Source organism: Pezoporus occidentalis, unplaced genomic scaffold (assembly GCF_034315485.1).
Source record: "Pezoporus occidentalis ecotype Australia unplaced genomic scaffold, CSIRO_AGI_Poc_V1 ctg98, whole genome shotgun sequence".
Classification (NCBI taxonomy): domain Eukaryota; kingdom Metazoa; phylum Chordata; class Aves; order Psittaciformes; family Psittacidae; genus Pezoporus; species Pezoporus occidentalis.
In genome coordinates, this window is record NW_026916347.1 from 1,317,938 (window position 1) to 1,331,121 (window position 13,184).

Consider the following 13,184-nt stretch of genomic DNA (forward strand, 5'->3'; position numbering starts at 1 on the left):
GATATGTTGCACGGTTAAAAAAGCTTCATGTGCTGCTCTTATCGCAAGAGTCCCTGATGTACTTTAGAGGGGAGGCAAGCAATTTCAGATTGCTGACAAACAGCCCAGCTTCCCTCATCCTGGCTCCCTATGCCTGTGCTGACACCAACATGCACTGGCAGCAGAGAAGCATCAGCATAAACAGTTTCCTACCATGAGGGTGTTACTGCACGCAACTGTGCTGGCACATGCATGTTGGCTCTGCCTGTCCTGCCCCCACAACAGTGCTCTGTGCCACCCAAAGAGAAGGGCCTGGCATACTGGACCCCACGGACAAGGCATTCCTTACCATGGTCTATAAAGAGCCATTCATCCCCACAGTACCTAAAATAGCCACTGGATGCAATCATGAGATGAATACATGACTGTGGATTTTTTTAAATCACTGCCTTCTTAGACAAGAAATCAGTGTCCAGCAGTTACATCCTCACTGTTGTCCTCATTCTCAGTTCAGTAATCAAATGTTCACCCTTTCTGTCCCATCTGGTATTAGTCCCTTCATTTCTACAAGTATTTAGAAGTTCAGAGATTTTATGAGAAGTTTTAGAGAAACAGCACAAAACTCCACCAATCCATTCCTATGCACCTGCATCCAATCCTATTAATCAAATCCATCACAGCTTTCTATCACCAGAATTACAGCAGCATTTCTGAAGTCTGTCTGTCATCCACTAGCTGTTTACTGCCAGTCAACCACAGCCAGCTGCATAAGGCTGCCAAGACAGAGTGAAGTATCCAGGTACAGAGAAATTGTGCCTATTCATGAGAAACCCCAAGAATTGCACAGGTCTGTTTCTTGCAGATCAGAGGAGGCTGATTTGCAGTGATCTGCTGCCCTACTCTTAAATGACTTCTAGCTTTTCCTCCAGCAGATGCTTCAAGCAATCTTCAAGTGCCTAGGAAGGGTGGGGAAACACCATTAGAGAAACACATACTGTCAGATGGCTTAAAAGGAGCCTGCTGGTAGCTGGGGCAATACAGTAGAATGGATTCCGGGATGCTGTTGTATATCCACAAGGCAGGTAAAAGAAGTTGATACGAAAAGTTGTCCAAACAGGGAAAGATTTAAAATGAAATTCAGGATCATGGCCACAACCTATACTAATTGATGTGTCACATTTTTCAACCCAAACACATTTAGAAGCGTCATTTCTGTCTTCTCCCCTGTCAGATGATCTTTGCTTTACATTAGTTTAGACAGGAGCCAGAGAGATGACCAAAGTGTGCTAAATATGGCCCATGCAATTCTGATACACAGGAGCACTACTGTAAAATCTGAAACATGAAGACAAAACCTGTAAGGAACAACAGTTTCTACCAAGCATCTGCTGAAATTGAAGGCAAGAAGAAAAACTTTCTTTTTTTTAAATTATTTTAACATTAAAATCTCAGTCTTGGAGGAAAATGTAGTGCTGGAAAGAGATAATCAGTGAATCTCCTGAGGTCACACCAGAATTTTGCATCAGCTGCATTCAGAGCTGCAGTGGGATAAACCCACCCAACCTCATGCTACTCTCCTCCATACTGGACAGGACCCATATTTGCTCACCATGTGGTTTCCTTCCCTAAGTAGATAGATTTCTCTCTTCCAAAGAGTAGATAAAAAATTACTACAGACAAATAATCTGAATGTCTGCTGAATTAAGCTAACAGAGAGATAACGACATATTTCCTTACTAGCTATTTTGAAATGGCAAATGCAAGATTTTTTTAATTAAAAAAGAAAATAACAAACAAACCACCACAAACTACTCACTATTCCAAATGCAACAGATGTTAGAAAAATCAAGACAAAATCTCCTCAGTTTTCTACTCACTTATGAGTTGGCATGTTTCACTCCAGAGACAGTCCCATCTTTGGTACAGGCTCCCATACATGGGCTGCACAACAGCATCAAGATGGTCACAGAGTATTTAAACATGAAGAATATGAATTCTGCTATTTTTTTAAATGACAGGAATCCACAAGTGACCAAACACTGCTGCTTTCTCCTCGGAGCACCCAATCATTCCCTTCAGTCTCTGTCTGTGCTGCAGTATGTCCATGTTACTGGCCTCAGTGGGATGAGCCATGTACAGTCCAGCTACTTTCCACTCCCATCCCTGCCGACAAGAATTACTTTCTGACTGGAAACCAAACAGTTTCATCGTCACCTTAAATTCCCTGTTACTGGCTCAGTATATGCATATGTATCTCATATGCATTAGTTAGATTACATCCACCATGAAGACCTGCTCACGAGCTACAGGGAACTCAGCTCAAAGGAGGCCAGTCAGAGATTGTATCATCAGCTGAGTTTCTCCTCCCTTATTCACAGAAGCAGCAACACAAATTGTGTCTCAAGGGATGAGTACATGCTTTGTGGGGTCATGTGGAAAGGGATATAATACCAAAGCACCAAGTTGCAACTGGCAAAAATACCTTCCCTAAGCAGAACATCCACCCTGCAGCAGAACCATCCCTGCAGCTTTCTCCAACAACCCCTTCACCACGCACAGCCAGGCTAAGCCAAACCAACTTAGGTCTTACAAACTGTACAGCCTAAACAAAGCAGCTATGGAGGACCTGGAAAGGCAGCTGACAAGCAGCCAAACAGCAGCCTAACCAGCAGGATGCCTGCAGGGGCATCACAGCCCTAACAACCCTGTGCAAAGCACCTGTAGCACTGCAGAGTGAGAATACACCAAATGAAAAACTTCTCAGTAAGCATTCAAACATGGGTAAGACAGACTGAACACGTGTCCTAGCTGACAACTAAAGCTCAAGTACACAGAGAGAGCAAACAACCGTAACAAACGTCTAACAGACACAATGGAAGATCACAGCCAAGAATAAAATGCACGATGTATCCAATTCCCTTTCTATATAAGGAACTGATCCTGACTCCACTTCCTTACTCTCAGGCAGCTGGACCACACAATGCTATACTTGCTTCTTGCCAGGGTATCATGAACGAAGGAAAATGAGTGAGAAATCTTATCTTGAATCAAACATGTTCAACAGTAACTGAGCTGGGATCCTTGCCTTGTGGTTGGAAAAGCTGATATCAATATCTCTAGAGGATAAAACTCTAGGCTTGGTGCAGCTACAAGTGCCGCAGGGTTCCGAAACACCAAATGCTGACCACAGGAGACTGATCCTGGGATGATGAAAACCACAAAAAGACTACAAAGCATACACCAGACTTACCCTTCTGCGTTTGACATGTAGGGAGATGTTTCCACACTCCACTGCATGTGCTTCAGATGCAGCCTTACTGAGCAGGAGTAAAAATCAAGGAGAACTTAGTCAACCCTGATACAAGGCACAGGGCTCTGGCAAGGCCATCTCCTGCTGTTCTGAATGCAGTTTTGAAGATGCAATTCTAATCTATCACTTGCACACTTTGCTAGAAGCAAAGACGCACATTTCATTTAAGAAAGTAATCAGATGGATCGGGAAAGGTCAAAGAAGAATAATTTTGAACCTCTTGCCATTTGAAAAATACAGTAGAGTTGTGAACTCCACCTTCTCAGTAATTTGCCTGGAAAACATCACAGTGCAGTTCTATGCTCCCAGGAGGGTACATAAAAACAGTCTCATGCCTAAAAGGCCTTGGGAGCTACAGAGCTCCACAGGTGTACTAGAGCAGGACTCTCACACCTGCCAAAGCACGCAGCAACTTGTACAGAACAACACAGAGACCTTTCAAGCCTTACAATTTTTTATGATGAAAGCAACCTGGGGAGTATTTCTGCAACATCTGAAAGACTTCAGTGGTCTCAGTCAAAAGTTTTCCTCCCCTGACAGGTTTGACCAGTAAAGGGTACAAAACAGCTGAACATTGCTATCACGAGAATCACAGAAACAAAGCACACATCTCATGCAAAGGAACTGCTAAAGCACAATATATAATTTTCACACCCAAAACAACAAGATATTTCAAGACTACATTGTTAACACGCTGCATAAGAACACTGATGCATTTGGAAGGCTGAAATTTGATCTCATTTGCACTGACTTCTGCTTTGTTATGCCAAGAGACAAAGCCCCCTTCCCTCTTTTAATCAAACATGCTACTGTTTTAACTCCCCAGATCAAGCCAGCATGATAAGACTCCTGTAATTTTACTTTCTCTCCTCCCTCCACCCCCCTTTATGTTATCAGACATTAATTCTGGGAAGTCTGCTGTGCCATGCCAGCTCTAGTTTAGTAACAATGCTTAACCTTCCCCCCTAGGCTCTTAGAGGCCTTGCAACAGAAGAAGGCCATCCCACGGGCAGAAGGATTAGAGGCACAGTCTGATTCCCTACAGTTTGGTATTTGGCAGTTGCAAGCTTCATAAGGGCTGCTCACCCATGTGAACTATCTTGTGTCTGAAAAAGTGTTATCTCCATGAGCTTCACTGCAGGGTGGGGCTGCAACCCTAGGTAGTGACATTGCAATTTACATTACCTTCTTGCTGCAACACCTAAGTTCCATCAAATATTTGACATTTAGCCAACAAGTTACATGCAGCGTTACTGCATAAGCCCACTTTCCCCTGGAAAGCAGGCTAAAAATATGTAATTTTAAAAAAAATCCAAGAACCTTACAAAAAACATTATACAGATGACAACTGAGTTCCAGGAAACAAACGTACACACTGGTGAAGTACCTTAAACCAGACAAACAGAGGCCAGAAGCAGGAAAGAGACTCAAATTTCCTGACTCTCACAACAAACCTTCAGCTGCAAGTGAACTTCCTCTTCTTTTTAGAGCTAAGTAGGTTGGTTTGCTTTTTTTATCTCATTGCAACAGGACAGCATTTTGTTCAGTATGTGTTTATGCTGTTTGGTAGAAGAAAATGCTCTCGTCTAGAGATCATTTGCAATGACAAAGGGCAGCAACTCCTCTGCAAGTCTTTAGTCTACTTGTTTTTAATATATGCTACACATGCATGTATACGCACATTTTATAGCTGCAGCTTCAGTACAAACGATTGGTCACAGACTGTGCTAGAGAAAAAACACTGACAACTATCCTTTCCAGGCCTGATGGTTCCAGTTCAGATTTGGCAGGCAAGAGCTAGATGAAAATGACCCTGAAAGCTGTGAATACAATAATCACATTTAAAAAAAGACAACATTTGGATGCGGAGCTACAAGGGAAACTCACTTCATTTACCTGAAAGGAAGGAAAAAAACAAAGCCTCTTGTTAACTTCAGAAAATGCCAGACTGCTCCCATGTGTATTTTCCTCTTTGTCATCACCTACAGTAAACTATTACCTAGTGCTCTTCATGTTACTCTGCTGGGTCAGACTTCACCCGGCTTATCAAGAACAGAAAAGCCACTACCAAGTTTCACTTTCTATTATTATCGTGCTGTTAAGTGTAAGTTTCCCTTAGGAGTGGTCTGCTGAAGGAGGCCATGGGAAACAGGCAAAAGGAGGACAAACCCCCACTCAGACAGGGCAAGAGGAAACATTTGCAAGAATTTCTTGCTATAATGTGGCCTATGTTATAAAAGCATGGCGGAGCCCTGTATTGCATCACTCCCTGTATTTCAATCCATCAATCTTCTAGTAAATATATATATATATATACAGAGAAAAATGCAGAAGCCACAGAATCACAGAATGGTTTAGGTTGGAAGGGACCCTAAAGATCATCTAGTTTCACAAACACACACACACACACACACACACACACCCCTTCTTCCCCCTCCACAGGCAAGGACACCTTCCACTAGAGCAGGCTGCTTCAAGCCCATCCAACCTGGGCTTGAACACTGCCAGGGATGATGCAGCCACAGCTTCTCCGGGAACCCTGTTCCAGTGCCTCGCCACCCTCACAGGGAAGACTTTTTTCCCTGTAAATATGCTTTTATCCTTTAAATATGCCACATTTTTCCATTAGCCTTTCTCTTCTGATATGTTCGTAGTTACAAGAGATTATAACAAGGATTGGCCTAGTAGCAAATCACCCTCAACAGCACACTGCGCTTTTACAACTAGAAATAGAGCGATCAGAGAGATTAATCCTCTGTCCTGGATGACAGGAGAAGCCAGTGACAGCAAAAGCAAATATAAATAGGCAGGGAATGCTCTTTGTCTTGTTACAGCCCCCTCTGGTTTCAGAGGAGGCTCTTCCACCACGAGATGCCTTAAGAGGTCATTATGAATGAAATGAGACAAAGGCATTCCTTTTATAAACCCTGCAGGAACTAGGAGAGGAGGAACTCCCACTAATAATCTCTGTGACATCACCTTTCCTCTCCAAGGAAGGCAAAGGCTAGGTTCAGCCCCACTGCCAAGAGAAGCACTTACAGTAGAAAGATTTGACTGAGTACTTCCTAGGTGTTTTATTGGTGCTATAGGGCAGGTTGTGCACAGCAATTCTGTTGCTTCTTATTCAGTTAATCCTACTCAAATGATCCTCTACAAGGCAAAATTTCCCAAAAGACATGTCTAGAAGTCAGCAACCGTCAGTGCTAGGAGTCATGGCAATTTGTGGACCCCAAATGCTGTCCCCAAGCAAACTCTTGTGTAACAAGGAAGCGGAACTTAAAACCCAACTCTGGCAACAAGAACAAAAGCACATTTCCCCCCCTCTCTCCACTCCTGAAGCTGCAGCGATGTCACAGAGTCATTAGCAGTAAGTCTGAGTGATAAATTATTCTGGTCATTAGAATCAGCAGATCAGACCCAGGGGAAGCCTACCTGTTTATGAAGAAGTGGGGTTTTGTTTGCTTGGGGTTTGCTTTGGTTTGTTTTTCAGCAGGTACTCTCCCCTGCAGGCTCAGTACACACAATAAAGAAGAACTGAAAGACTTTTTAAAAACAAAGTATAGGAGTATATTTGAGAGGAAGGCAGGCACCAAGGATTTATATGCTTTTTAAAAAAATCAGCAACTTGGCATGAAACCTTGCTTTTTTTATTTTTTAACTTCCTTTTTAGTTTGTTAGGCTAGACCCTTCTATCTTTGTTTTCTTCTCCTCTGTCTTATTCAACTGACTCTGATTCAAAGATAAACAAGTCTCATCCTGTGTACAGGACATGACAGAAGTCAAGCTATCTGCTCTGGGAAGAACAGCCAGGAGTATTTTTATTCCCTGTAATGAATCTCTTATCCTTGATGGTGTGTAAACACATGATCTTATTGAAGCCATGGCCAAATCATGGGACAAACTCACCCTCGGGGGTTTGCAGTTACCTGTTAAATGACAATCTAAATCCAATGCCTGCTTTCCCAAGGAGAGACTCACCTGCAGAATACATGGTGACACATACTCTGTCCTCCTTTTGCAGGACACACAGAAACTTTAAGGGGCAGGTATCAAGACATACCTATCTGATACATCAGATATACCTACCTCATAATGGACAATACCTATATTCCATATTGATTCTGTCCACATATTCTGCAAGTTTTACAACTGGGATCCTTAAATGAGTCTCCAGGGATAAAGTGCTCACGTACTAGTTAACATCAAACTGTGGAAAATCTCAGCCACAATTTCTAGAATAAGTATTTTCCACCTATTAAACATATACCTGGCAACAAAATTTTCAGCAAGGTTCAATCAACCACGACATTCTGCCAGGTCAATGGTTAAATTCAAGAGCTACCACTCCCCTTACTTGCCTGCAGGTATCAAAGGTGAACTCCAGAGGGGCACTTATTTTACAAGACAGAGAAGCTTAACAGTCATTTTCATGTATCTGTGATTTAAAAAGGCCTAAACCTGATAACCAGATGGACACATAATAAAGGCCAGTCTTCCCCGGGTCGCTGGGGAAAGAAACTGCAAGCACTAGAAACTACTGATGTTGCTGCTATAGCTCTAGCTGTTTCTGAACTGTCTGGTGATGAGTTGCATTTAAGAATAACACAGCTCTTAATGTGTATCTTTAACTGCAAAAAAAGACTGTGCTTCCAAGGGCTCTTGTCCATTCCAGAATCAATAAAAACAATGCAATCTGTTATTTGGCTTTTTTAATGCTTCATATGAATGTGGCTAGATATCTTGATAGAAGACCCACAAATACATTGTGGGAAGCAGTAAAAATCAATCTGTTTTGGAAATGGTGAGTTCTTTGGACAAGTGGTGTTTTCAGTAAAATTCAGACAACAGAACGAGTAAAACTGGCTCTAATTAAGTGAAGAGGGTTTCAAGGACCCAGAGCTGTGAAACTTTACAACAAACAAAGCCCACCAAGGAAGTTTAATGCTAGCTCTGCTATGCCAAAGCAAGTAGTCATCACATCTTTGCAGTCACTGCACAAGCCAGCAAAACAGAAATCACAATAAACCCTACACAAGTTCTGCCTCACTACTGAAATTAATACAGTGAATTAGATGCACGGCTCATGTGGTTCACTCAGTTCCTGCAGCAGCTAGCAGTAGATGCCCCAAAGAAAGAATGGGAGCAGACAATAACTGGATACCTCGTTCCCCAGGAAGATTCACCCTCTGATACCTTATGCCCTAGAAGCACAGTTTTTACCAGACTTGTAGTTTTCCATTCTTTGCAGCCTCCTACAGTTTTGCTATTCACTATTTGTCTGCCACATGCAGACACAGTCCAAGTATAATAATGTCCAGGTTGTCTGCAAGCACCTTCCTTCAAAGCCTGTTCATTTTCTAAAGTAGCCCATCTACGGCCTCTTACAGAATACTAGTGAGACATTTCTACAGGATCAACACTCCTTATATTTTAGGGGACGGAAGGACAGGCACAACCGGAACAAAACTAATAACAATAATAATATTAGGAATATATATATTAAAATATATATAAGAATTAAAAAAAAAATGACACTTCATTCCTGTTTTCATTTTTCTGGCAAATGGCCATGCTCACTCTACTCTTTACCACTTCCAAAGCTGGCTACCAATAAGCTCCATTGGGAATGACTGCTTTTGAGGGGTTATGCAGGAAAGACGCATAGCAGTAAACTTCTTTTTCTTAAACAGCAGAATCAATTCAGGACTTGTAAGAACCACCTACCACTCCTTCCTTGAGCGGCATTACTACTGGGAGCTGTCACACTCCTGCAGTGATCAGCCTCCCCCACTAATATCAGTGTCTCCAAAAGCAGTAAGGAAATCACGTTGGCAGAGGAGAGACTTGGAAACATTGCCCTAAGTACGTGTGACAGCCTCAGCAGCTGGGAAGACTGAACCCTTTCACCCTTCAACATGAGAGAGCTGCTTGTCCAAAGGTTAGACCTAAAATAACAGGAGAGGGTTTTGTGGTTTTGTTTGTTTTGCTGTTTGGGCTTTTTTTAATCTCATCCTGAAAATATGAAAAGTTCACCCAGTATGCTGAATTAATCTATCTTCGTAACACTTCAGACTGGGCAAAAGCAGCCAGAGAGCAAGTGGATTTTCGAGCACTGGAATCATAACTGCCTCATCTGGACACCTCCACTAATTCTGGCCACATATTCATACATTGAGTCATAAAAGGATTGCAGCCTTTCTTCCAACATGACACCCCAAACAGAAAATTGCTTCTTTTCAACTAGTTTACCTCTGTAAGCAAAACCACTGACTAGCAGTAGCTGAAAGCCAAGTTAAAAAAACAACAACAAAAAATCCAATACTGTAGCAATAACATTCAGTGAATTGTGATTTTTTTAAGTTCACATCAGACTGTAACCAAAGTCACACAAAGTCCACAGCACAGGGGCAGTTGTTCAGGCTGCAGAAGTCCCATCAGTTTCAGCAACCATAGCAGAATCAAATCCTGGGGAACATCTCACTTTCCTTGCAACAGGGTTGTGCTGGGGAGTCTGGCAACAAATGGTCTGGGCCACAGCTGAAAAGCTGCCAACAACCCCTCAGCAGGAGTTACCCTGGGTGCTGGGCACACCCTTGAGGCAGGCCCCTCCATGTTTCCAGCAATCCTGGTCCAGGGGAAGCCTTAGTAGAACGCTGCATCAGTGCAAGCTCATCAGCGCTGGCAGATCTCAAAGAAAACATCTTAGGTTTGACACACGTTTTTCAAAGAAAACTTCTTTGAATGTTTCTGACTAGGGCTATTACTGGATCAACCTCAGCCTCATCTGACTGTACTCCAGAACTAATTTCAGTAGCAAAACTTCATAAAGAGTGCTGCTGCTTCAGCTGAAGTGTTACTATCAGACCGGCTCTCCTCTTCCGTCATCTTCCTTCCAAGACCTCTTTCCACCTCCACTCAAGCTCTACCTAAACTGTCCCTGCTATGTTTATGCTGTTGGGTCACCACACATATTTGCTGTGCTTGGAATTCCTTTGCCAACTGCACAGCCTCAGCTGTGTGCCCTCCTGCACTGCAATTCCAAACAAACTGGTTTCACATTGGCACGTTATAACTCTAGCTTTGCTTGCACTTCCAGCCTACCAAAACAAGGAAAAGTTAAACTGTTACAGTTCAGAACAACTCCAGCACTACTCTCTCTGCCAAGTAGCTCCAGGAAACATAAAAGAACTGTCTGCCGTGAAACTTCACGATTCGTTAGGAACACACTGCGACCAGCACATCTCACGTACCGTTTTACCTCTGGTGTATCTTCGTTCCACATCGCTAACTGAAAGCAAATCGGACGCCTGGTGCGAACAGTGCCTTTCCCACCCAGCCGAGCCGCTCCCGGTTTCTCCTCAGCAGCACTAATACCCCAGCGCCAACACGCTCACCGACGAGCCAAGGCTGCGCAAACAAAGAGCCCGGAGGTAGGAAAGCCTCTTACCGGTGAATCAGGTGCCGCTCCCCTAGCTCCCTCAGAGGAGCAGCTCTCAACGCTCCGACCGGGGCCCCCGCACCGCTCATCGACGGGAGGTTCCCTTGCAGACCCCTCCCCCACGGCCCGCCGAAGCGACCCCCGCGGCCGTGCTCCCTCCGGCTCTCCCCCGCACCGCTGCCTGTTGCTTGCCGTCGGCACCGAACTGCTCTCAGACAGCGGCTCACCTGCGGCCGGCCCCGCGGACGAGGTAGCGCCCACAGGGGTGGGACGAGCGGCGGCCGCGGGGCAGTGCCCTCCGGACAGGCGTACCCTGCACCGGCCGAGCTGCACCGAGGGCAGCGGCCCCGTGACACCGCAGCAGCACGGCCTCGCTCCCCGCAGCGGCGTCTGGCCCGGCCTCCCCGCATTGCCGGACCCAGCTCACCCCCCGCGGAGGAAGCGGTGGCGAAGACTCCTCACGGCCAGTGCGGCGGCCAAGCCTACCTTGGTGCCGACGGCTCCTCCTCCGGCTGCGACGGCTGCTACTGCTGCCCATACCCGGGGCTGGGGCCGGGCGCTGGCGAGCTCCTGCGGGGCAGGGCAGCCGCGGCTCCCTGCCTGGATGCTGTTTACCGCGGCCGGCCGGACTGCCTGTCAGCGCCCCGCCCCGCCCCGCCTCCGCCGCCGTGGCCCGGAGCAGGACGGGGAAGCGAGGCGGCCGGGACGCGGCTCCCTTCGGCAGGGAGGCTGCCCCAGGCGTGCAGGGCCCGAGCGCCTCCCGGCTACGTTGCGTACGGTGCCCTCTGACTTCTAATAGATGGATGTATGCTATAAACCCGAAGACGGGTTATAAGCACCTTCATAAGGTGTTTTGTACGAGTTACACACCTGCATGTATTGAGTTATCGGCAGATTATGTAAACAGAAAGGTTCCAGTACTAAAACGGTGGCACACTCTTTTGCTATTTTTCACTTTCATTTTGCAAGTAGTATGTCGTAGTCATTTCTTCCCAAAGACAAATCTCAGGAGTCTCATAAAATATGCTGGAATAGATTAACTGCACTACCGGGGTGAATTATACCGGTGGGGGAAAAAAAAGCCAAAAAAAAGTGAGACTTTTGTAAGAAAATCCCACAGGAGAAATTTCCTCTGTCCAGAAGTGGTATCTATCCCACTTGAAAACAAGTGAAAAAGAACAGGAAGACAGGCAGCCTCACTGAATGGCTGCTGTCGGTGCAGAACAGACATGAAAGCAGATGGAAAACAAGGAAAGCTCGTGACTTGACATGCAATTTCACTCACTAAACCTAGTCAAGGTTTTTCATCTCCCAAGTCTGCACTTTTTCACATCAATAGTTTACAGGACTCTGGGGAGATGACATTTACCCTTAGGGAATAGTGAGAAATGCATAAAATGAGTAAAGCTACCCCTTTTGAGGCAAAAAAAAAAAATAAAAATGTTACTATAGGTTTTCAGAGGAGAGAGAAGCTGGGCTGGAATTCTGTCCTGACATTTCAGTTAGGACCCAGCACACTGATGTAGCAAACGTGGGAGAAGCACCACCCACAGAGTACACATCCCATCTTCCAGGGAAGAGGAGACTATGTCTGCAACTCCTTTTTTGTCCTGTGTAGACTGAAGTTAAAATTCAGATGCTTGGATTGTACCCCCTGATAAGATAGAGTATGGTAACATGCATATATGATGATAATTATGCCCTCTTGATAGGCTATGTATCGTAATGCTGGCTTGTAAAAAGAATCCTTTTCCATCCTAAGCTATACTGCTGGCTTACCTTGAGGCCATGGGGGTATCTCAGAGGAGGCTTTTTATTGTCTTCATACTCTCCTTCTGTTTTGTTGTGGGGTTTATTAACTATTTTTCAGGCTAGGACTGTATCCCACTGTGGGAACAGCATAGTCCACCAGCCAGTACTATGTGCCATACTAGGAAAGGGGCCTGTAGACACAGCTGGAACAGAAGTAGAAATTATAGAGAAACACAGTGGAGCAGAGGGCAGATTTTCCTGTCAAACTAGAATAACTAATGATTAGGCCTGAAATGAAAGCAGCTGCAGTAAGCCACCAGTACAACACCCTTAATTCTCAAGCGGAGCAAAGTGCCTAAATTCCTTTGCAGAAATAAACCTTCCCTGTGTTTTGCAATTATTACTTGACACTCTCTTTCCCCAGAAAGCTTGTCTAGTACTTTAACTGCAGTTCCTGAGTTAAAAGACTCAGCAACAACCTCTTGAACACAGGGCTGCAGAACTTGGATTAAAGCCTCAATGCTGAAGAGGAACATCCTCTCTGTGTGCCTCACAGCTCTCAGTAGAAAATGCAAACCTAAGCCTTTGCATATGTTCCCCCTCCAAATTTGCAGCTAATTTTAAAAACAGGGAAGAAAGAATAAACACAAGCTGAAGGCCAATATTCAAATGGAAGTCTTAAATTCTTCTATCTAGCTAGCGCTG

At 44.7% G+C, this 13,184-nt stretch overlaps 1 protein-coding gene across 2 annotated transcripts in view; it reads right to left on the reverse strand.

Moving 5' to 3' along the window:
* The window catches only part of MARCHF8 (membrane associated ring-CH-type finger 8), a 103,000-nt gene extending 92,208 nt beyond the window's left edge, over positions 1-10,792 (reverse strand). The window contains exon 1 of one of the 2 annotated variants that reach the window (XM_062606684.1): positions 10,737-10,792. The gene's annotated coding sequence lies outside the window, so the exon portion shown is untranslated. Of the gene's footprint in view, positions 1-5,185; positions 5,363-10,736 lie in introns of those variants that run through there. The other variant, XM_062606683.1, reaches the window with a different exon arrangement.
* Between the last annotated feature and the right edge of the window lie 2,392 nt (positions 10,793-13,184).